Below are 25801 nucleotides of genomic sequence, written 5' to 3' on the forward strand. Positions count from 1 at the left end.
GCACCAATCAATGTTCACTGCAGCAGCACTCACGCCAAGATTGGAACAACCTAAATATCCATGGATGGATGAATCTACCAGGACTAATATTGTATATACATACAAGGGAATATAACCTTCAGTCTAAAAACATAACAAAATCCTGCAAAGTGACCACATTCATGGACCTTGAAGACATTATGCTTAGCACCATAAACCAGTCACACACAGAAGGACAAATACTGTATTCACCTCTCAATAGCACTAAATAGTCATGTTCAGAGGATCAGAGAGTAGGATTGTGTGGTCCATGGCCTTGGAGGAGGAGAATGGAAAGTTTCTAGTTAGTGGGCATGAAGTGTTCATGAGGCACCACAAGTAAGTTCTAAAAATCTACCCTATAGTGCTGAGCCCAGGGAACCCAGTACTGTAGGGTACACTTAAAATTTTGTTAAAAGGGTAGATCTCATGCTAAGTTTTCTTACCATAATGAAATAAAAAATTAAACAACAGTGACAATATTCAGTGCTGGCAAGTATTGAATGCTAATAGCTATCTGACTCAGGGGCAGGTGTTTACTTTTATTAATACCTTTAAACATGATGGTTCACTTGACCATTTTATGTTTATATAGAGTTTTATATTCCATGAGGCAATTCTGATAAGCGGAATTTTTTAGATTTGGCGTTCACAATTGTTCTGAGTTTTCCATGGCAGTAATTATTAGTCCTGTATTTAGAAAAGGAAATTGAGGTTCAGGGTGGTTGCATGCCTCACCAAAAGCACACAACTATTCAAAGGCAAAGCCTGGTCCCAAACTCAGCCTTCTCAATTTTTGGCCCAGTGCCATTGTTACCTTGTCATGCTCCCTTCCTTCCTGTATTGTTGCCAGTGCAGTGCATCCTGCTCTGGGGAAAGCAGGGTCAAGGGTCATCTTAGGAAAAGTGCATGTCTCTCTTTGGCACCTTCCTCATGTTGGTGCTTCTGCCTCAGTTTCCTGGAACCCTGTGAGTGCATGAGAGCCAGCTCACTGCACACTGCCTGCTGTGAATTTCTCTTTCCTCAGCAAGTTCATATGGTTGCTTCTGCAATCATATGTAGTCCCGTGGCAAACTTATCACAGGCTGATTGCTGCCTTCCTGTGTCAGCTGAAGCCAACATGATTAAAGAGAATCCACATCAGGATGGGTTCAGTGCCAAGAATACCCCACATGAAAAGTCCAACTTTGAAAGGTTAGTAGCATTATCAATATTGAATCTTCTCATGCAATTTCACTGCTGAAAGGCAACTAAAGATGATGACTATAAATGAAAACAGAGTGTTGATTTAATCCTCTCAATAGAAAAGGCAGCATTATTTGGATTCACATCATAGTCTAATTATTGATTTCTTCACCACAAATGAAAAACAGAAAGACTGTAGGAAGACAACAGCCAAGGAAAACACAGAAAGAAATGGTGAGTAGTAGCCATGTAGAGAAATGACGTACGAGAGGTGTAAAGCACAGGCACCTTCAGAAGACCTTTTCATAACCAGGAATGATAAAGCTTTCAGTCACTTCCATTTCAATAGCTTCCGTGGATTCAAAGCATAGTGTTGGTCTTCAAATGACCTTGAGGATTCACAATGATGGGACATAGCTGAGCTCTTTCTGGATGATGGGATCCATCTAGCATGACCTTGGTCATACAAAAACATTTTGAAGTCATTTCTCTTCTCACTAATTTAGACACCATAAATAAACTTCTATAGAAGGCCTGGCTTTCTGATGACTGTTGAGTGCCTGCTGTTTTAATCATTCCACAGCAGAATCTGCTACTTCACAACATGAGCCTTTGATATTCAATCTGAGAACACCAATGATGATGATCAAGAAAGAATTTAAGAACCAGGGAACAAGTTTGAATAAAAAAATTTGAGATTTTTTTTTGGAAAGGAAATTGGAAAAGAAGAGCAATCTGACTATGGGAAGTGATGAAGGATGAGTTACACTCACCACTGAACTGGCCACAGCCCAGGTTCCTTCACCCTAGCCATGTTTCCCAAATTTCATTCTCACAATACATTTTGGGATTTTTCCCATACCAACCTACAGCTGTTCAAGTTTAATTTTTTTATGTAAATTCTGCTAATTTAAAAAATAGTTTTACGTGACATAAGTAGAAAAGCAATAACAATTGTTATTGTAAGAGCAAAAGGAAGTATAATACAAACAATCAACTTCATTAACTTCTAGCAAGGACTATAATATTTGGTTTGCTCAAAGTTCTAAACTTGAAGGCTTATTATTTTACTGTTTCCAGAAAGACAAGTTAATAAGTATAGATGGAGTTTTAAAGTCATACCATCATAAAAGTGATTCTCTTTGATGTAGCCAGCAGAAATTAAATAATATTCCTGTTTTGCAACTTAATTTAGTTGCAGCAATAAAAACCAATTTTCAAAAGACAAGAACTAGGTGGCAATAACAGATAAGGCACCTTCAGAAGAACTTCTAGTAATGAGGAACGATAAAGGTTGTTGTCATTTCCACTTCAATACTTGGATGCAAAGCCCAGTATTGGTCTTGAAGTGACCTCAAGGTTTCACAATGATGGAATGTAGCCCAGCTACCTAAATGACCATAAGGTCATTTACAAAGGCTGTTGTTTGAGTCACTACTCCATTCACTACCTCTTTCATGTGCTCTTTGCATCTCTTAGGTGGAGACTGAATGATTCCCCATACCTTGAATAGTGATGGCACTTAAGCAACAGTTTGTTAATAACATTTAAATGGGAGAGTGGTGGTTTTTCCAAAGGAAATCAGATCTGTAGCACTCCAAGAAGGGGATGCATGTTCCATGCTCAAAAGCTGATATGTGTTCATTGCATATTCTTGATGCTCTGATTGGATACCAACAGCCCAACTCCCAGACTGCGGAGATGCTTTCCATTCTGGGAAGTGATGAACAGGTGTTCTAGGTCATAGGAGTCATGGAACATCTGGTATCTTCTGAGACCAGTCTGAGCTTTGTAAATTCAGAAAATTCAATTTCTGGCTTATGTCCTAATTTCCACTTGGGCATGTATTAATGAGAGGTCTGGGGGCCTAGGATAGGACAAATGGTTAGAGAGAAAGTTGAAGAGATGTTCTAGGTGAAAGTCATGAGGTGAGAGAAGCGGTGTCACATTGGAGAACCTAGAGAAAGAACATGGTCATCTGAGGGCAGCAGGAGAGGAGGAGTGTCTGTGATACCTGCCTTGGCAGTAGGGAACCAAACAGCTGGAGACTCTTAAAGTAAACTAAGGTCAAGAAAAGTCATCAAAGATGGGAAATGACATGATAAAAATGCTGTAATTATTTATTTAAAAAATATTTTGGCAAACATTATGACAGAGGGAAAGCCTTCAGTAGTAACCGTCAGAGCACCTTAGGCAAATCCTCCCACAGGAGGATTTTTATTTAGCTTTCAGAAAAGCTAAATAAAAGTATAAAAATCTGATAACTCTAATAAATAAAAGAGGAACAGATTGAAGAAGAGGAAAACACCATATGGACACCTGCTGTTTGGGGTTGGGGGGAGTGGCAAGGGATTGAAATACTGAGCAAAGTTTTCAACAAATTTACTAGGCTAAGAGGAACACAACAATCCTTGAAGCATAGGCCCCAAGGGAGTTTCTCCCCTCCACACACTGTAGGTGAGACACGCATAAAGCTTGACACTGATTCTTTAACTTAGCATGATGTGTTTCAAGGTTTATCTGTGGGGTAACATGGATTAACACTTCATTTTTCGTTACTAAATAATATTCCTTTCATAGATATACCACGCTTTATCATTTCATAAGTTGATAGACACATGAGTTTTTTCCATTTTTTGGCTGTTATGAATATTGCTACGATGAACATCATGTAGAATTTTTGTGTGGACATGTGCTTAGCTAGATACCCATAAGCAGATTTGCGGAGTCATCTGCCAATTGTATGCCTAAGCTTCTGAGGAGCTATCCACCTGCTTTCAAAGTGCCTGAACTATTTCCTCCTGGCAGTATTTTGAGGGTTCCAATGTCTCCTTATGTTTGCAAGCAATTATTTTCAGCATTTCAGATTGTTACCATATTACTAGGTGTAATGTGGTATCTCACTGAAGATTTGATTTACATTTTCCTAATGGATCTGTGATAATTTTTGATTGTATGTTTTCTTTTGAGAAATGCTTATACAGATCCTTTGCCCATGTAAAAAACTGGGTGTTTTGTACTTTTTGGTGTGAGGTACTGGGGTTTGTGCTGAGGGCCTTGCACTTTCTAGGCAGGTGCTCTACCTCTTAAGCTGCACCTCCAGCTGTATTTTTGTTATTAATAAAGGGATTCTTTTTTTTTTTTAAAGTATTGAGACTTGAACTCAAGGCCTTCGCCTCACAAGTTTTCTACCACTTGAGCACTGTAACCCTTTTTGTTTTAGTGTATTTTAAGATGGGTCTCACACTTTTGCCCAGGCCAGCCTAGAACATAATCCTCTTACTTCTTCCCAAGTAGCTGGAAATACAGTTGTGTTTGTTGAGATAGGGTCTCATTACTTTTTGTGTGGACGGGATTGAGTCACAACTCTCCTATCTCTGACTCCCATATGGCTGGGAGTCTAGGTACATGCAACATACCCTTGACTTTCATATATGCTTTTATATACTATATAAGAGTTCTTGGCAAACATATGATTTGCAAATATTTTCTCCCATTCTGTGGTGGTTGTTACAGTTTCTTGACAGTGTCCTTTAGGACATTTTTTTTATGGACTTCAATTTATCTATTATTCATGGCACTTTTTGTTTTTGATGCCATAATTATGAATGCTTTACCTAATCTAATGTTACAGTTTACTCCAATCTTTTAAGTGTTTTATTGTTTTAGTTCTTAGACTGAGGTTTATGCTGAATTTTGAGTCAATTTTTGTGTATGATGTAAGAAAGGAGATACTAATATTTTTTATCAGTATTTGGATCCACAGAGTGTTAAAGAGACAGGGAAAATTGCAATGTATGCTCTGACTTACATTATGAAAAATATCCTGTTGTAGTTTTTTAAGGTTATAAACTGTCGAATACAACTTTACTGCAGAGTTTGAACATGATATGTAAAATTCTTGGTTAAATTGAAAAAGCGAGTATGATGTGTTATAAGAAATGTCACACATTAATATTGTGCCCCCAGCACAATATTAAAAATAGAAATTTAAGAAGAAGAAATGAATTGAAAAGTGATAATTCCAGTTGCTATAGCCTCAGTAGGGAAAAATTTCTCCAAATCAAATTAATTTCAAACAATATAAGCATATTTCAAGAAAAGTTAAAACTTGTCAATAAGAAATAATGTAAAATTTTCATCATAGAAATGTCTTTAGTGATTTTGCTAAAAAGAAGGAAAAAACAATTTTCCTGGAAAAGTACATATGCTGTTCTATTCAAATATTGTTAATTGAAGACAGAATGTCCAAACATGAGTGATCATAATTAAACTTAGTATTACATTCTGCTCAATTTCAGTCACATAAAACTATGCATTTATAAATGTTTTTAAATATAATCATTGAAGAAGATACATCCTAAGGAAGTATGTTACATACTGACCAACACAGAGGTAGCTATTTATAACTTACACATTTTCCGATACATAATGCCCTCAAATATTTAGAGCAGAACTATAGAAAGAGAACAGCAAATTTAATGCAAATAGAGTAAAAGAGAGGAAAGGAATAGAGAACAGCAGAAACTGAGCAAAACAAATGAGTAAGAAAGTCTATTCAATGGGTAAGAATATTGAACAGGCACGTAGAAGACCCCATCAGTAACTAGGCAAATGCAAGTTACAATTACATTAAATAATAATATCCAGCAACTGATAAGTGGAATAGTACATTCTTGCAATGAAATTCAATTTTGCATAAAAAAAGATCAAACTCCAACATATGCAACATTATGGGCAAATTTCAAAGCTGTCATGCAGTTGAGGTAAGACAGAAACAAAAGACTATGTGCTGTATATGATTCCACTTACATAAACTTCTAGAAAAGGCAACATCAAAGTAATAGCAGATCAATGGCTGTGTAGGTGTTCAGGTGAGGAGGAAGAGACATCAGAAGGCTTCTTGTAGCACTGGAAATGTTGTCTATATTGTGCAGGATGGTGATTACACGACTGCTTATTTGTGTAAAAACTCGTTGAATTTATTCATCACATTTATTCATGAAGAACTGCAAGACATGAAAATGAATGATTGTCTAATGTATAATGTTGAGGAATAATAATAGTAATAAAAGTTATACAAACAGGAAAATCTAAGCTACAGTTTTCTATGTTAGGACAGTGGTCTCCTTTGAACAGAGGGAGGTAGCAATTATTGGGACAGGGCACAGTTGGAAGAGGGACTTTGTTGAACTGGCAGTATTCTAGCTCTTCATCTGGGTGGTGGGTTCTGGAATGTCCACTTTGTGATAAGGTATTGAATTGAACTATGTATTTATGTTTGGGGGAACATTTCTGATGTTATATGGCATGTGTCCAGATGAGGTGATAAGTGGCAATAAGTTAAAAGTGTTGTTTTGTTTTATTTTTATCTGTTTTGCAATGGAAATTATGTGAGAAAGGCTGAGCAAGGTGGTTGAGGCCTGTAATCCCAGTTACTCTGGAGGTAGAAATTGGGAGGATCACAGTTCAGGCCTGGCAAACAGTTCTGGATACCTCTACAATAACTGGGTGTGATGGCACTTGCCTGTCATCTCAGCTATGTGGGAAGCATAAGTAGGAGGATCACCATCCAAGGAAGGCCTGGGCATAAAAGCAAGACCCTATCCCCAAAATAATTAAAGCAGAGTGCTGGGCATGGCTCAAGTGGTAGAGTACCTGCCTAACAAGTGCAATACTCTGAGTTCAAACCCCAATACTACCAAATAAAAAAATTACTTGAGAAATATTACTTTTTAGTGGAACTGATTCATGGACAGAAAATGATTAAAAGTCAATGGGTCAAGGAAATAAATACTAGTGAAAAATTTCTGAGAAGAGAGAGGATTGAGAATTTAGGAAGGATTGATCTTAAACTAATTGAACAAAGAGAAAAGAACTTGGTGGACATTTAGGTTTGCAGGGAGGAAGTCAAAGAGTTCTATTCTGTTGCTTTTAGGGGCAAAATTATGGTCTTCCTTTCCATAAAACTTGAATATTGACATCCTATCCCCCCCAAACCACAGAAGGCAATTGTATCTGGAGATAGGGATTTTAAGGAAGTAATTAAGGCAAAGAGGTCATCTGGATGGGGTCTAATGTACTATGACTTATGTGCTTATGAGAAAAGATTAGGACACAGACACTCAAAATGTTTTTGAGTATTGGAAGACCATGAGAAGACCATCTTCCAGCCATGAAAAGATACAGGAAGAAGATGCCCACTGACAAGCCAAGGAGAAAGATCTCCAAAGAAACCAACCCTGATCACACCTCAAATTTGAAGACTTCAGAACAGTGAAAAAATAGCTAGTTTTTAAAATCACCTACTCTGTGGTACTGTGTGTTGAAAACCCTAGTAAACTAATACAGATGGTTTGTATTCTTTCTAAATTAGGAATACAGTTACTTCTTGGAAGGAAGGAAGAAAGTAGATGAGAAAAATTGCAATTCAAGAAACATAGAGAAGCTTAAAATATTAATTTCAGTGAGTAGAAGTTAAATTGGCCTGAAATTTAATGAAGGGTTGCTTCTCCCTGTAGAAGACCCTGGATAGTTTGGTGAATTTCACACCTAGTTGGGGTCCTATGAGAAGAATCTTTATTCTGAGCCCAGGTCATAGAAGTTTGGTTTCTTTAACAAGCTCAGATTTGCATACATTCCAGATCTCAGGGGGGAATAGTTTATATACAAAATCACTGTAGCTTTAAATGACTAATCATAGCAGTTTCTGAGAGTAGGTGACAGATGTGAAGTCACAAGATCCCTATACCTGCTTTGGGCAAGAAGTCTGAAAAAAAGAGCACTTATCAATAATCACAGAAGTCATGACAATGGGACATTCTTCTCCAGATACAACCACAGATGAAGTTGAAGTAAATATCTTCATATCCGAGTTACTGGTCTAAGTAGTAGGTTTCAAAACAAAGAGCTATAAAAGCAGGTAGAAATGCTTAGATGGGGATCTTATTTTGCCAAATGCTGATCTCAAAAACAAAATGAAAACTAGTTGAGAAAATGCAAATTAGTCAACATGAATTAATTTGTACTTTTTTGAAAGTAACCCAAAGTAGTTGTCTCTTTGAGATGGATCAGTAGAATTATTTGTATGTATATACCCATTTAATATTGTTTTTAGTAACATTTGAAGATACCTAGTTATTTAAGGTCAATTATAGAAACTCTGTCAAAAGTAAGTAACACCCAGCTTATACTTTTAGGCATAAATGAGAGAATTGAAACTCTCTCTTATTACCTTAAAATAAATAGGAATAAGCAAAGCTTTTAAGTAACATCTTGGGATTGAAATGTAGTTGTTATTTCTATATTTTATTTTACTTTTTTAAAAGGTAGATGTATATTTTCTCAGTGATTATTGACAGAAATGATCAAAATATGTAGTCAGAAGCATGTTAGCAAAAATATATAAACACATTTTTCCTCTTGTTGTTAGTTATTCTTGTGCTAGTTGAGAAAAAGACTTAAGAGAAATTTAAAATAAAATTTACCTCCAGGCTCAGGTGCACAGCAAAGGTAGGTAGATCCACTTGAAGGGGTCTTGGTACCAATTAAAGGTTTAAGACCAATAATTAACATGAATTATGATCAACATCTATGTACATAATTAGTGATCTATTCTTCAGCTAAAGTTCTTGGATACCTGATGGGATCTTTGAATTCACTTTGTTAATTGGATTTGTTTCATTTCATCACAGTAATGCATGATAATTTTTTAAAGTTTAATAATAAAAATATGTAAGTGAAAAGTTAATTTTCTCAACTCTCCTTGTTATGCCCTAACTACTGTTATGCTTTAAGTATTTTTACACATTTCTGTGATTATTCAACCATATAAAAATGTGTATCTTTTGTACATGTGTGTGTTTAAAAATCAAACATTCATCCTGCCCCATAATATAGCATAATTAGATTCATTTTTATGAATAGTCACAGAAAATTACAGAATTTGTGTGATTACCTCCATCTACTACTACTTCCTACTAAGAATAGACATCCTAGTTATTTTCTGGGTTTTTTTGCAATTAGAAATAGTTATGGCAATACACATTCTTCCTTCTGTCTATACCCTTACATAATATTGATTTGGGATATAAATATAGTCTTATTTTATGAGAAATTCATAGCAATTCACAGCTTCACAGCCAAATATGAGAGTGATGCAATCTTCCCCTTGCCATTGGCTATACTGGATAGTTTCAGTCTTTTCCAATTATGCAAATTTAATAGGGGAAAAAGTATTTCTTTTTTGAAGGATATAGTGATAAGTTTGTTCTCTAGGAATACTGGCTTTATGTTAAAGTGGGTCTTTGGGTCTGTCTGAAATCTTTTTAAAATTTTTTCACTCGTTAAATAATATCTCAGATTATCTAATAGAATAAGCTCATACTTTTTATCATATTGGTCACATTCATACATACATTATGTGATCTAGTCATTAAACAACCTTGTTATAATCTCTGTTTTGTGGAGAAGAATGTTCACAGACATTGGTTTAAAAAAATCATACTAATAATAAGTTTCTGGAATAAAAATTCAATTCTACTTTGTTTCAATTAAAAAAAGCCCATCCCCCAATTACGAGGCCTATCAAATGAGAATCTTGTCTGTGGTGGATACTATACTTGAACATCTTATAAAACCATCTATGTAGGTAGAAAGATAGCTAACCAGGTAGAAATGTAGGTAGATAGGTAAATGGATGGATACATAGATAGATGGATATGAATGAGATTTATTTAAAGGAATCAGCACATAACTATTGAACACAGTTAAGTCTGAAAACCACAGAGCAGGTCACAGACTGGGAAGGAGAGGCTGTGTGCTGTTACAGCTCTTTTCCAAAGGTACTGGGAGCAGAACTTCTTTTTTCACAGGGCACTTCAGTCTTTTAAGAAGATTCACTGATGGGATGAGGATTTCCCCACATTATGGAGGCTACGAGCTATACACAGTATACCTACTTCAATATTAACCACCTCCAAAAAATATGCTCATAGTGATATATAGACTGATGTTTGACCAAACTGGCTACTACAAGCTAGCCAAATTCACACATGAAATTAACTATCCCACTATATATGCAATCATGTGAGATATGCTTTGTTTTACTAATTTTTGGGGAGGCAGAGGAAGGGCAGGTTCTTTTAGATTATATTATCAGTTTCTTTGCTAAATGGTATTCCATTGCATGAACATATCACAATTTATTTGTTCATTTGTTCTTGTAGGAGAATATGAGTTGTTTCTTTTCTTACTGTTACAAGGTATACTGGGTCAAAGAGCCAGAGTAGTTCAGGCAATTGGGGTATAAATTTCTGAGTAAGGGACTTGGCCAAAAGGGCTATTTTTATACAAAGACAGTTGATTAGAAATGGAATTACACTTTGCCTAAGGTAATAGACTCATTGCAGGTGACTTTTTAATGTTAAAGTAAATAGATCTTCTAAAGTCATGTGAAATATTACATTAGAGGGATGTGAATTTGGGGCAGTTGAGTAAAGCTGAAAATTTGAGAGCTTTGTTTTATCAAGTATAAGCTTTAAAGAATCCTTTTCTGAGAGAATGATAGAGTAAACAATATCAAAATAGATCACATCTGTGCAGATAGAGAATATAACAATATGTATTGAAAGCTGTTGAATAATGGGGTGGTGGGAGGGAAGAGGTAAGGGAGAGTAATGGAAAGGGTAGAACTGACCAAAGTAAAGTGTACTCAGAGTGGGGATACTTCAGGAAACCCCTTTGAACATTGTCTTTGGATTAATAATAAAAAACAGTACTGTAAAATAAGTAGAGGAGTACTTGTCAGAGGTGGGAGGGTGAATGGATGGGATGAGGGTAAGGGCATATGGTTGACGGGCTTCATAATACATATATGAAATAGAACAATAAAACATCTTGCAATTGCTTTAAGTGGGGCAGGGAGGGGTTTTCAGGGTGTTGGAGGGGAGATGGTAGGGACGGTCTAACTATTGTACAATGTAAGGCTATTTGGAATTGTCACAATGAATCCTCCCTGTATGACAAATTATCCTAATAAAAATGGAAAAAAATAATCCTTTTTAAATTTTACAAAAGTATTTTCTTTTAATATCATTATTATTTTAAAGAGGGCTTAATTTATTTGCGTTTTTTAAAAGTTGAAGTTTATGCTATTCAAAAATGCAAAAATAGATACTCACAGCAACATTTGGCCCAATTTCTTCAAAACACTAATCAACATGTTAACTATACATATTAGTGGAGTTCATTGTGACATATCATACATACAGTCAGAGGCATGCATTGATCATATCCAACCACCCTTCTTCCACTCTCCTCCTTTATCTCTGCACCGTTCCAATCTCCAGTAATAATCATTCTACTTTCAGTCAACTTCTTTTTAGTTTCTACAAATGAGAGCAAACATGCATACTTATTTTTTTGTGTCTGGCAAATTTCACTTAATACAATGTCCTCCAGTTTCATCCATTTGCTGCAAATGACAGAATTTCACTCTTCTTTATGGTTGACTAATGCTCCATTGTGTATATATGCCATGTTTTCTTAGTCCATTCATGTGTGAGAGGCACTTAGGCTGATTCCATATGTCAGCAATTGGGAATAGTGCAGTGATAAACATAAGTGTACAAGTTTCTCTTTAGTATGCTCATTTAATTTCTTTTGAATAGATATCCATTTTTTACTTCAAAAAGAATCAATCTCATTTGCATCTCTTACTAGTGCCAAGTAGAATTTGGATTCAATGGTTTCTGTATGAGTAGTCACTATGCACATGCACATTATTGTGAAAGTTGCTGAAGGAAGTCTATTTCTCGCTTAAACCAAATTCTCCTGAAAATGGAACAGGATGTGTACTTTTTCTGTAAAGTGTCAGGTAGTATATATTTTAGATTTGTGGGTCAGTAATTGCTGCACATACTTAATTCTGCTGTATAGCATGACAGCCACCACAGACTATAACTAAACAGCTGTGCGCAGATAAAATTTTACTTAACAAGAACAAATGATACATTGCACTTTGCATGCAGGTTGCAATTTGCCAACCCAGTTTAGTCTAATAAGTAAAATACACAAAGTACTAAACATAGTGTAGAAAACAGTTGTTATCATACTCCATCTCCTTTTGCTTAAAGACTCCATGATTGTATCTTTGTATCTTCCTAATTATCATTTATTGAGAGGATAATTGCACTGTGCTTTGTGTCAAGCTTTTGGTACTGCATTTTAGAAGCTTGGGACATTCTTTCTAGGGGCGTGGTGCATTTCATGTGACTGCATAAACACATGGTACATGTTCACAGACTGTTTATGGGAAAGCTTTGATTGTGTCTATTTATTGATTCTTAGTCCTTCCAGCAGGTGGGAGACATGTCTGCTGAACTGGAGTAGAAGAGGAAAGGCAGCAGACTTAGCAGGTGTTTAAAGCTCTGAAACCCAGGGCCCCTGGGGAGTGGTGAGCCTGTCCCCTTGACAGAATCATTCCTCCCACTGCCTGCTATGGGCCAGCTCCAGCAGTCAAAGTGCATGTGTTGTGACATCCCACTAGCTGTTCTTCCTTTGCATCTTATAAAATCAGCTGTGCAGTGTGGAGCACGGGGTGTAACCTGAACCAGCAAATCCTACTTACTGCTAATCACCATGGAGAATGATGGAGGATGTGCATGCATATCACACATCAGCTACTGACTACATTCACAAGGGCCCGAACGTCTGTGCCTGGGATGTGGTCTGGGGGGAGGGCAATGCTGATTTTTATTTCTCATGAGCCTCTCATCTTCCTTCTACCCCTTATCAGTTCTATAATGTAACTCACCGTCCTGTCCTGTCTCTTCCTTGTGACCGCTACTATCCATTGGGTCATCTTTTCCCACCCTAATCTGTTCTCCACACCACAGTCAAGGTGACCTTTTGAAAGTGCAATTCTGATCATGACATGCACGACTAAAATTTCTTTTTGGCTTCACATTGCTCCTAGGAGAAAGTAAAAACATTGTTATAACATTCTCTGAAGAGTAGACGTACTCGGACCTCAGTTCACCTTTACAAGTTCTTCTGAGCCTAACATCCCCAAAGCTCTGCCCCAATCGCACTTGTGTTTAGTTCCTTGAACTATTCTTCATGTTGTCTCCTAACCAGGAACTTTTACTCCTTAATACATACTTATTACTCTTTCTGAAACTCTCTTTCCACCCATCCTCCTTAGACTCCTTACAGCAGGTCCCTCTACTCACAGACTTGTGGATTCTCTACAAGTGGAGGTGTTCAAACATGGACTGAACCACTTACAAAGGCTGTGGCAGGGACACATCTATAAGCAGAACCATAGTGAGATTAGTGACTCTCAAGGTCACTTAACAACTCTGAGGTTATTTTCTATGACTAGTCAATTTAACATGGTCTGTATGGAAGACAGACGCAGCACAGTAATCACAGGTATATAGGGAAAAGGAATGTATACAGATATATAATTTGAAAATAGTTCTGATCTTCTGTTGATAGTTTTGATGTTTTAAATTTTAGGAGTACTACAATACATCAAAATCTGCTGTACAACTGGTCATTTTTTTCTTGGGTCTCAACTTGTTCTAACAATTATTGTAAGAATGATAAGTTGCTTAATAAATTTAGTCACTGTGGATTTTGGCAGTAGTCTAAAAACATAAAGAAGAAATTCAATTATTGTAATTAGCAAGATAAAAGATACATATACCTAGTCTTAGCATGACACATATACCTAGTCTTATGAAATGCTACACAGAGTCCTAAAATAATAGTATTGCCAATGGCAATAACTTCTAAAATTTAGCAATTTTGGAAATTTTCCTGATGAATTGGATTGAAAAAACCATTTTCATGCAATATATATAAAAATTTAGCTGAAGTAAGTTTATTCTGGTTTTGATTTGCCTTGTATACTAATTCTTTTATCCAAGAAATGAATACAGTACACAAGCTCCCTCATTCCCTAAATATAGGGTTCAATTCCTTAACAATTCTTTAAGTTCTTTACAGGCCTTTACAATAGCATACTGATTTCAGTCAATAATTCCCTGGACTTTCTTCTTGTATCAAACAAAGTCACAGATATCACTAATCTGATTTTGTAATGATATTTTCCTTTTTTTCCCCCCCTTACAAATGGATGTAGTAAGTCTCCTAAAGGAAGCCAAGGGATGAATTCAGACCTCTCTCTCTTATGCAGAGGGTAATGGTTAATTCTCATCAGGAAGGATTCTTGGTGCCTCAGTTGATATTATTCACTTATTGCCAGGATGTTAGCAATTTATTCAACTGAAATACAAGACAAAAATAAAGACAGTATCTTAAGCATGCTAGGGCTTCCTTATTGGGTTCCATGACCCCAAAATGCATGTGGAAATAAAATGATGGATTTGTAAAATTCAAAAACTGACACTAATTTTCAAAAATATGATTATGTCAATTCCCAAATGCAACAAGATCAGAAGATATGAGGGAGAAATAGTAATGTTCCCTTTGTGCATTCTTTCATTTTAGCTTTTCAAGCACCAACATATTGTTACTATTATTAACTTAGAAGCTTTAGTTTCAAGAACATGAAAAAGGGCTAGGAGTGTAGCTCAAGACTCATTTTACTCTTCTGTATAATAGGGACACCCAGTCCAACCTCAGAGTGTGATTTGTGGATTAAGAGAGTTAATTCATGTAATTGTTCTTTGTAAATTAATAAAGCACAGCAAATTCAATAAACTGTAGCCTCAAAAGAATCAGAACGGCAAGCCTATTTTTACAGAACTTATAAGAAATGACAAAGTCAAAATACACTTCCAAGGGTGGTAAGTTGATTACAAAAGAGTAGGTAATTCAAGCTGTGCTGACATCTAAAACTTACTTCTAACATAATAGGCTGAATTCTAAACTGGTAAACTTGATATCCATGCTATTTGAACAATCACTAAACATTGTGGGTTTGAATCACAAATTTGATCAGTTTACATATATTTTGTGCTGTAATTGAAAGAAGGAAGAGAATGATGAGAAATGTTCTATTGCTATAACCTCTAGGCTCTTTTCCTAGTGAGTTTGTCTACATGATAGTGAATATTAGGCAGGGCCAATTATCTTCTTCATACTAAGAAACTAATCCTACACAAATCCATTGAGATCTGATGTTTGCTCTTGTTTTATAACTTACTTATTTGCATTTGGTGTAATACATAATATCTAGAAATCTTCAAAAAACCCAATAGTAAATTAGAAAGAATATTCCCTTCTTATAACAGGGTCTTATTATGTAGCTCAGGCTGGCTTCAGACTAACAATCTTCCTGCCTCAGCCCTGAGAGTTCTGGAATTATAAGTGTGCACCACCATGTCTGTCAAAAAAGTATATTTTTATAGATGAGTAACTTGAAAAGAAAGATACAAGAAAAATTTAAAGGAAGCTCAAGGTTCATGCCATGAAGCTTCCAATGATAAACAAGCTGAGTCATGCAACTTCCCAAAACTGTTCTAAATTTATTTAGAGTAAAAGGAGAGAGAGAGAGAGAGAGAGAGAGAGAGAGAGAGAGAGAGAGAGAGAGAGAGAAGGAATAGCGTGTTATATATATTTTGGAGAGGAAGGGCAAGTGTTGTTAGCTTTGAATTAGAACCTAGATCTTATTCTTTGCTTTCCCATCAGTTCCCATTGACTGTCATGGTCCCAGATATATATTTGATGCTTAATAAATGTTTTTCAATTAACTTACTTAATTTTCTGATAGTTTAGCTACTCTCAGAAGCCTTCCATGATATATCCAGATGAAACCAATACCTGAATTACAACAGTATTTTAAAAACATATGCTTTATCAAGTCCTTAAGTAAATATTTAGAGTGTATCAGATACATTCCCAGCACTGTGCTAGACACCTAGGATACAAGAGAGAAAAAAGAGTCAAAATTCACTTTCAATAGTGATATTTAATTCTGGGCAGAGGCAGCGAGTAAACAAAATAAGATATAAATTATTCTAGGAAATGATATATATTATGAAATAGCTGAAGAAAAGAGAGGAAGATGGGAAGTGTTCATGATGCAAGATTGTTTATTTTAAGCCAGGGAAACTCTTGGAAAATATTTGGGGGAAATGAGGGAATGTTACATAAACCATAAGTACAAATGTTCTTACTTGTTCAAAAAATAGCAGAGATGCTACAAAAGCTGGTGTTGGGATTTGGGCATAGTGTGAGTTTGTTCCCTGAGTGCATGTGATGGAAGCTTGGTTCTCCATGTGGCAGTGCTGAGATGATGCAATCTTTGAGAGGCAGGGCTTAACGGAAGGTAGTTAGGTCATGAGAAGCACCAGCTCCAAAAGGATTAATGTTGGTCTCAAGGAGTGAGTTAGCTGTCATGAGAGTGGGTTGTTACAAATTTAGGCTACCCTACATGCTTGGTCTCTTCTGCATGAAGACTTTTTCCTTCTACTTCTTCATAATGTTCTGATGTGGCCAGAGAGGTCCTCACCAGAGCTGAGCAGATGCCAGCACCATACTCTTGAACATCTAGAACTATGAGCTAAATAAAACTCTTTCTTTATAAAGTATCCAACCTCAGGTGTTTGTTATAGCAATAGAAAATGAACTAATACATCTGGGTATTAAGCAGATAGTAAAAAAGAAAAGTAAGAGAAAAGGCAAGAGAAGGAACAAGGACCCAGGTCAAGTCAGGCCTCTGGGACCAGGTCTTAGCTTTAACTGAGTAAGGTAGAGAGATGGTACATTTTGAGCACAAGAGTGACATAACCTCACTTAGTTTTCACAGTATCAGTAGAAGCTCAGTTGCACATTGACTGAAGAAAACCACGTGGGAGCAAAATGACCAACTAAGGGGCTATTGCAACAATCCCAGTGGGAGATAAGGGTGATTCAGTGGAAGTCATAAGTGCTAGGAACAGTCTAGATATATTTTCAATAAATTGAATACAGGAAATAATGAAAAGAAAGGAGTCAAGGATGATGGCAAGTTTAGGGGCTTAAGCAACTGCAATTACATTTAAGTGATATTATTGTTATGCACAATTGTAAATGCAGGAATTCATAGATAAATTATTAGAATCAGTGCATACGTTTAACATTTGTCAGGTGCAAGTCGATCTTCAAAAGTCAATTATATTTCTGCATACCCACCAGAACAAACAGAAAGCAAGATTTTAAAAATACCGTGATAATTGCATTACTAACTAGGATTAAATCTAAGTTAAATCAGCTAAACAGCTAGAATTCAACTTATATAAAAGAGATTTGACAGGGGGGAGAAATGAACCAAGCCTTGTATGCACATATGAATAATAAAAGAAAAAAGAAAAAAAAAGAGATTTGAATATAACTGCATTAAGTCTAGCAGTATCAATACTATATAGACAAATGCAAACATTATTGAAATACATTAAAAGTGACCTAAACAAATGAAGAGATGTACCATATTTTATGAGTGAGAGTTCTTGCTCAAATCTATGCATTTAAGAAAATTTAAATAAAATCTAAGCAAAATTATTTCATGAAAATTAATAAAATATTTAAAATTTACATGGAAAACAGAACAATAGAGATAATTTATTAGATAAAGAGAAAGATATAGAAAAGAAAAAGAAAAAGAAAGATAATCTTGAAGCATTAGGACTTGAAAGTAGAAAACCTGACTTTTTATAAAGCTGTAATAGTGGGAAAATATACTTACTATTACTGTAACAATGGACAAAGAGCCAAAGGAACAGAATAGAGAGAATTAAAATTAACCTACACATGGAGGGACACTTGGTTCATGACATAAATAGTTTTGCAAAGCCATAAAGCCAAAAAGAAATATTTTCTTTTTTATCTTTTTTATTTCACAAAATGATGAGTTTTATTATGACATTTTCACAGATGTATACAATATACTGCAGTCATATTTACTCCCCATCTCTCCCTCTTAACTTCTCCCTCCACTTGCTGGTCATCCCCTTCCCCCAATAGTCCTTCTTAAATATTTGTGTATTTCTGTTTGCTTACTTGCTTTAGGTTTAGATTCCACATCTGAGAAAAACAGGTGATGTTTGTCTTTCTGAGTCTGGCTTATTTTGTTTAACATTGTGATCTCCAGTTCTACCCATTTTTGTGCAAATGACAAAATTTAATTCTTTATGGATGGAAAATACTCCACTGTGCACTTATATCATAAGTTCTTTTTTTTTATTTATATGTGCATACAATGTTTGGGTCATTTCTCCCCCCTCCCCCACCCCTTCCCTCTCCCCCCATTCCCCCCCTTCCTCTCCCCCCTCATCCCTCATAATTTCTTTATCCATTCATCTATTATTAGGCATGTAGGTTGATTCCTAAGCTTGGCTACTGTGAATAGCGCTACAATGAGCATAGGTGTGCAAGTATTGCTACTGCAAGCACATTCACATTCCTCCAGATATATGTCCAGGAGTGGTGGTGCAGGATCATAGAGTAGTTCTATTTTTAGTTTTATGAAGAACATCCATATTGATTTCCATGTAGCTACACTAACTTACATTCCCACCAACAGTGTGTAAGCATTCCTTTTTCCCATATCCTTGCCAGCATTTGTTGTTTGTCCTTGAAGATAGCTATTCTGACTGGGTGAAACGGAAGTTTGATGTAGTTTTAACTTGTATTCCCCTGCTGGCTAAGGATATTGAAATTTTTTTCATGTATTTATTGGCCATTTGTACTTCTTTTGGGAACTGTCTGCTCAATTTATCTATTTATTGGTAGGATTATTTATTCTTTCGGTATTTAATTTGTTGAGCTCATTATATATTCTGGATATTAATCACTTGTCAGATGGATAGGTGGCAAAGATTTTCTCCCATTCTATAAGCTGTCTCTTCATTCTGGTAATTGTTTCCTTTTATCTCAAAAAGCCTTTTAAGTGGATACAATTCCATTTGTTAACTCCTGCTATTACTTCCTGAGTAATTGAAGTCCTATTCAGAATGTTATCTATGCCTATATCTTGGTTTTCTTCTGCTAGTCTCTAAGTTTCAGGTCTTACATTAAAGTCTTTGATCCATTTTTAATATATTTCTGTATAGTGTGACAGAGTTTCAGTTCTAGTACCATTTGTTGAAGAAGTTGTTTTTCCTCCAAAGTATGCTTTTTGTCAAGAATCAGATGGCTGTAGATATGTGGCTTTTCTTTTGGGTCCTCATTCTATTCTATTGGTGTGCATGTCTGTTTTTGTCCCAGTACCATGCTGTTTTTGTTGTTATGGCTCTGTAGTATATAATTTAAAATTAGGTATTACAGTTTCTTCAGCATTGCCTTTTCTTATATCTTAGAATTGCTCTTATTATTTGGGGTCTTTTGTGTTTCCATATGAATTTTAAGACTTTTTTCTAGTTATGTGAAGAATGCCATTGGAATTTTGATGGAGACTCCATTGAATCTATAGATCTCTTTTGGTAAGATAGCCATTTTCATAATATTAATTCTGTTGCTCCATGAATATGGGAGCTCTAAGAAAGTATTTTCAAAGGTATCATTTGAATAGTCACATGGGAAAAAATAAGGTCTGACCATAACTTCACAACATAAACAAAGTGAGTTCTATCTGCACTGTATATGTAACTAAGAAAAGGTAAAAACAATATAGACTTACTTATAAAGCTACTTAGGATGAAACTTTTGTGTAGTTAGTTTAAAAAAAGAATAAAGATATACTAACCATTAAGGGTAAGTTTGAAAAATTTCAATTTATTAAAATTAAGAGCTTCTATTTAGTTTAGTGTTACTCCATTTGTTCTTTTGCTTTTGTCTCCTGTGCCCTTGGGGTCTGGTCCAGAAAAAGCCTTGCCCATTCCCATGTCCTGAAGTGTTTTTCCTTTGTTTTCTCCTGGTGGTTTCATAGTCTCAAGTTTCATATTTAAGTCTTCAGTCCATTTTCAGTTAATTTTTGTACCTGGTGAGATAGGTATCCAGTTTCATTCTTCTGAATGTGGCTAGCCTACTTTCCCAGAACGATTTGTTGAAAAGACTGTTCTCTCTCCAATGTATATACTTAGTACCTTTGTCAACAACCAGTTTGCTCTAGCTGTGTGGGTTTGCCTCTAGGCTTACTGGTCTATTTTATTGGTATATGCATCCATTTTTATGTCAACACAATGCCATTTTGAAGTTTTTTAATTGTTGTTCATATTTTTTTTTGTCAAGACAGCTTTAGCTATTCTGGGGTTTTGGTGAGCCCATGCAAATTTTAGAATTTTTATAGTTCAGTGAAAAACAACATTGATAATTTGATAGGAATGGCATTGAATCTATAGATCACTTTGTGTAGAATGAACATTTTAACAATATTGATTCTTCTAATCTATGAACATCAGATAGCTTTCCATTTTTTTGTGTCTTCTTTAATTTCTCTCATCAGTGTTTTATAGCTTTCATTATAGAGATCTCTCACCTCTTTTGTTAATTCCTAGGTATTATATTTTATTTTTGAGGTTGTTGTAAATGGGGATTGCTTTCTTGGTTTCTAGTTCAGGAAATCACTATTGGTGTTAGTACTATTAAGCAATAGAAGTCAGATACAATCTGTACTGTATACAGTATGATTTAATTTATCCAGAGCTCACAGAGAGGAAAAATAATCTATTGTACTACAAGTAAGACACTATTACCTCTGAAGAGAGAGAAGGAATTACTGACTCAGAAGGGGCATACAAAATGTTTCTGGGGCTGATAATATTTTATTTCTGATGTATCCACTTTGTTTTTTGATATTTCTTAAAGCTGTAATAGTATAATGTGTCCTAGTTTTAATACTTTGATAAACTTAATATTCAAATAGAAAGAAAACCCAGTATCAGATTCCTATGTTTTCACATTTCCTGTATTGGATGTTTAATTGTGTACTAAGTAGATAGAGTGCTTGATTGTCCTTGGATGCTCAGTAAAATGATGGCATATCCAATGGCATTTGTGTTTGAAGGTTAAATTTGAATTGAGATCTGCATCATAAGCTCAAAAACATTGTGTGTGTGCAGGTCTTCAATATTTTTCTATTATTTTTGCCATTGTGCTGCTTTTCTATTTCTTTTAATCAATACTTTTATGAAATGATTGACACAAGGACCTAGAAAATCTTCATGTAAACTGAATTGATGATTCCTTCCTTACTGTAATAGAGGATATCATTCTTCTTTTATAATGCTAAATGCCAGTCAAAGATGGGAATATCTATACTTTGGAACACAGCAGTCAGTGCTGTTACGGGTTCAGACTCTTCCTCTCATCTTTTAAAGGTTATGGTCCAGACATGGGATTCTTTTTCAAGACATACATGTTAGTGGACTGTCTGAGGCAAATAATCATTTTCTAGCAAATGCTCTGAAGCCTTAAAAATACCTGTTATTGTTAAGACAGTTGTAGTTTTAATTTAAAAAGCAGAGCTGAATTTTTTTAAACAACACTTCAACATCTCTGAATTTTCCAGGATAAAATTATCCTTCATAATATCTGATTCCTGGTGGAGCGTGTTCTCTGGATTGAAGTAAATTTCTTCTGTTACAATGCATTATTTTTGTCAAATTACACTAATATAAGCATTATATATTCTGTGAAAAATTAACAAAATGCTCACTGGATGGCCAACTGCTGATATATCAGAACTGCATATTCTAAAATATCACCTTATTTTTGGCAGTCTCTGAATTTTCCAAAAATTAACACATTTGTTAATTTCTTCATATGTTCTAACTTGAAAGCATTTGGGGCTTAGGAACAAGGGCAAGGTGTAGGTCAAAGAGGCAATGGCTATGTAGTGTGATTTGAAGAGTTGGATAAGTTTTACTAATATGAATGCAAAATATTAACAATTATTACTTTGTTAAAACTGAGCATTTTCAAAGGTCACTGCTAAAATGATAATGCTACCCCTACATTATCTTGTAGGGGTAACATATTTATTAGCTTTCCTTATAATATTAATCTAGTTTGAAGATTAGAATAAGATTGAAAGTAGGGCAAGTTGAGGACCCTGTTGTTCTGAGGACCCTGTCCTTGTGTTGCATCTTCACCTGGCTGCTTGTGTTGCATCTTCACCTGGCTGCTGTACCCTGGAGTTCTGAACTCCCTTTTCTCATCTGCAGGCACCTCAGACACACTGCTATCCATATTGGGGACAGTGTACATACAGACTTTTCTTAGTCTCTGTTTCTTCATATTTGTTGGAATCTTAATAAGTGATAATATACGATTATGGAACAGCAGAATATGGAAGATTAATGTGAGTTTTAACTCACTTGACTTTGGTCTTGTGCATGTTTGAAAAAATCATTTTGCCACTATCTTGTCACTTGCCACTATGTCTACTCCCATTTGAATAATTATTGTAATAATAGCTGGCATTTACTGTTTTCCATATACCAAGCATGGTGCCAACCAAGTTCTTTATTTTGTCCCATTAAATTAAAAAAAAATCTCTGGGAATTTCAGCCCCATTTTACAGATTAGGAATTGGAGAACCTAAGTTGTTAAGGAACTTGACAAAGGTTCTACAGCAAATAAATGGCTGAGTGGGAATTTGAACTCAGATGTGCCTCACCTTGAGCTTCAGTCTCCAAGTACCATGTGCTGCTGTCTGTCCTGTTCTTTTCCTAGCACTTCTTTGCCTCAACCAGACAGCACCCTCAGACACAGAGACTGTGCTTCCCTTTTCTTTATACATGTCTAGCACCTGACTCAGTGGCCAAAGCAAATCACGTTTAACCTGTAACTGATAAAATGGAATCTTATAGAGATCTTGCAGCTCTATGAAAAACTACTTGCTTATAGTTTATCAGTCATATTCTCCTAGGAAACACGTTGTCTATGAAATGTCTCATTGGCTAAGGCTTGGCCTAACGGCTCACAAGCACCAGATAAAAGCTCCTCATTTCCTATTTAGCTCAAAGAAGTGGCATCCTGCAGAGATCCACATTTTGCAGTGTGGACAGTGGGGAAAGACATGAAGCAAGTGAAGTGGATAGTAATACCTGGGAGTGTTCTTTGACATTTGCTCTTCAGGTTAAGGAAAGCAGGTCACGTCACAGGACAAGACACACAGCTGTTTCCTAAGCACCCAAAAACACTGGATTGGCATTGTGAGGAATAGTTATTTAAATAGCCCATAGTTACTTAAGTTCTGAGTGATCTTGTTACAGCCTTTTCCACTTGTGTGGTTTTTCAAGCAGTGGTCCTCAGAAAAGAGAATTCAAGAGTAATTAGATGTTAGAAATACCTGACTTCACAGTGGGGTGTAATCGAACCTGTGAACTGCATCTTAATCCGCCTAACCTCCTTTTCTCTTGGTTGCATGAAACCATGCCCACTGGAAGAGTCTTTTAAGCCAGTCCCTTTTATCCCCTCACTTTACTGTCCTCAAACTCTAGTAATCTTCCTTTCAGTCCCTTTCCTCTTTGAACTGTGCCTCTCACTATCTCAAAAGGGAATATTTACTCCATACTCAACCTTGCAGAATTGTACTTGGGCAAATACAAGTTTAGACTCTCCATGGGTACAAACACCTGTGTGATATTAAGGAGAAAGATTTAATGGGATCCAGTAGAGAAATCCACTGGATAAATATCAGAGCTATTTTAAGCTGTGTGGTTTATCTCTGTCTTTGAATTTTCCCATTTAACAATCCTTTATGCACAGAATTCATCTGACTCCCAAGTCTAGTAAATTAAGTGGTGATTTGTTACCAAGTACAGCTAAGTGGACTCATAATCCTAAGGGTGAATACACACACACACACACGTGTATATAGTTGCTGTTTCTCAGAAGAAGGAAGGAAGTCAGCATACTTAAACCCATAGAACCTTGACTTGGTTAACTCTTGGGGTGGCTGTAGCCTCAAGACCTCTCATACCCCCCCAAAATCCTATAGAGAAATGTGATAACAGGGATGATGCTTCATAATTTGCATAATATTTTTGAAGGAACCATAGATGAAACAAGGTTTGGAGTCTGACTCTTCTTACTTAAACTCAAGTTCTTCCATGGATAATTTTTTTTTTGGCTTCCCAGTTATTTTTACCCCTTAAAGTCAGTACATTCCTTTCTGAGGTTCCACAGAAAACAAACTCTACAATAGAGTCAGAAATGCCAAAAGTTGACTGGAGAGGGTTCTCAGTGATGGCAACTGGAGGAAGCAGGGGAGGTAGCATTGAGCAGAGTAAGGTGAAATGGTGACATATTTGCATAAACGCTTCAAGCTCAGATATTAGGGAGCTCTGAAATGAGATGGTCCCTCAAAGTTCACCAACTGCTCCCAGTGAAGGCAATACACTTGATCAAGGAAGCTTTCTTTCAACTCCCAGAGAGCCTCAGGCAGTGAGCTCTCAGTTGTTAGCACCCTGACAGCCAGGGAGGGATCTGGACAGTGCATTGCTATGACTTGAATATGGTTTGTTTTTTTGCAAACCCATGCTGAAAATGAATCTCCATGATGAGATATTAAGAAGTGAGACCTTTAAGAGGTAATTAAGGCTCTGGCTTCACGAGTGGGTTAATTCATTCCTATGATTAGCAGATTAATGGGCTAATGACTTATCTTAGGGCAGATCTGCTATAAAAGCCATTTGGGCCAAGTCCGTTGCATACTTCTTGTCTCTTGTCATGTGGTGAGACAAGGCTACCTCAGGACTCTGCCAACACAAAAGCTGTTACCAGATGCAACTCTTCCAGCTTAGACAGAATCATATGATAAAATAAACCTTTTTTAAAAAAATTACTTATGCAGTACAAGGTAGTGTGTGATAGCAACAGAAAATGGACTAAGATAATAAACCTTGACATCCACTACAGTCCATCCCTGTGGTACTGGACTCCACTAGCTTTGTCTAATAATTTCCCACTATCTGATTCCATATTAGGAAAAGAAGTCTAGTGGGGCAAAATGCACTACTTTTAACTATTGATGCTTAATTAGACTCTTCTTGTGTACCTAAGTAGCTTTCCTCTCCTCTTTAATCCATAAGGCCTAGAGTTGTAAGGATGGGAAAGCTCAAATTTCCCAGTGGTTCACTAGGAGTGATGGCAGGCAGGGTTACACACTTCTACCACTTGTTTCAAGGTTCATGTTCCCTACCTTATGCAGCTGAAATATGATGTCATTGTCTTAGGCCCTTGGGAAGGCAGCTCATTTTTATATTTTTTTTTGCAGTAGTGGGACTTGAACTCAGGGCCTTCACCTTGAGCCACTCCACCAAACCTATTTTTGTGAAGGATTTCTCGAGATGGGGTCTCACGAAACCATTTGCATGGGCTGGCTTCAAACCTCCATCCTCCTGATCTCTGCCTCCTGAGTGGCTAGGATTACAGGTATAAGCCACTGGCACTCAGCTTTTTAGTTCATATTGGTATCTCAGTAGTGCCCTCAAAAGACCATTCTGTTATTCTCCTAGGCCTGGAACTTCTGTGTGGTGTTATATTGTGATAGGATGGGATTGGAGAGGATAGGGTAGAATGGTATAAGAGAAGTGCTTGGATCTTGTGCTCTCCTGTGCCTGCCTCTTTGCCGTATAGTAGATTCCTTGGTTGAAGTGCTGTCATGCAAGATCTCATGTTGGTGCACTAACCACTCTGGAAA

The 25801-nt window shown here is 36.2% G+C and overlaps 1 protein-coding gene and 1 long non-coding RNA gene across 2 annotated transcripts in view; both read right to left on the bottom strand.

Annotated features, from left to right (window-relative positions):
- Positions 1-25801, bottom strand: part of LOC141417244 (uncharacterized) — a 65203-nt gene that overhangs the window by 5605 nt on the left and 33797 nt on the right. The window lies entirely within an intron of this gene.
- LOC141417453 (uncharacterized) overlaps positions 1-25801 on the bottom strand; it is a 36681-nt gene that overhangs the window by 4377 nt on the left and 6503 nt on the right. The window contains exons 2-4 of the long non-coding RNA XR_012442013.1: positions 13019-13176; positions 11473-11591; positions 6016-6212 (exon numbers count right to left, since the gene is read on the bottom strand). This is a non-coding gene — a long non-coding RNA (uncharacterized lncRNA). The remainder of the gene's footprint in view (positions 1-6015; positions 6213-11472; positions 11592-13018; positions 13177-25801) is intronic.

The sequence above is a fragment of the Castor canadensis genome, chromosome 15 (assembly GCF_047511655.1).
Source record: "Castor canadensis chromosome 15, mCasCan1.hap1v2, whole genome shotgun sequence".
Lineage (NCBI taxonomy): Eukaryota > Metazoa > Chordata > Mammalia > Rodentia > Castoridae > Castor > Castor canadensis.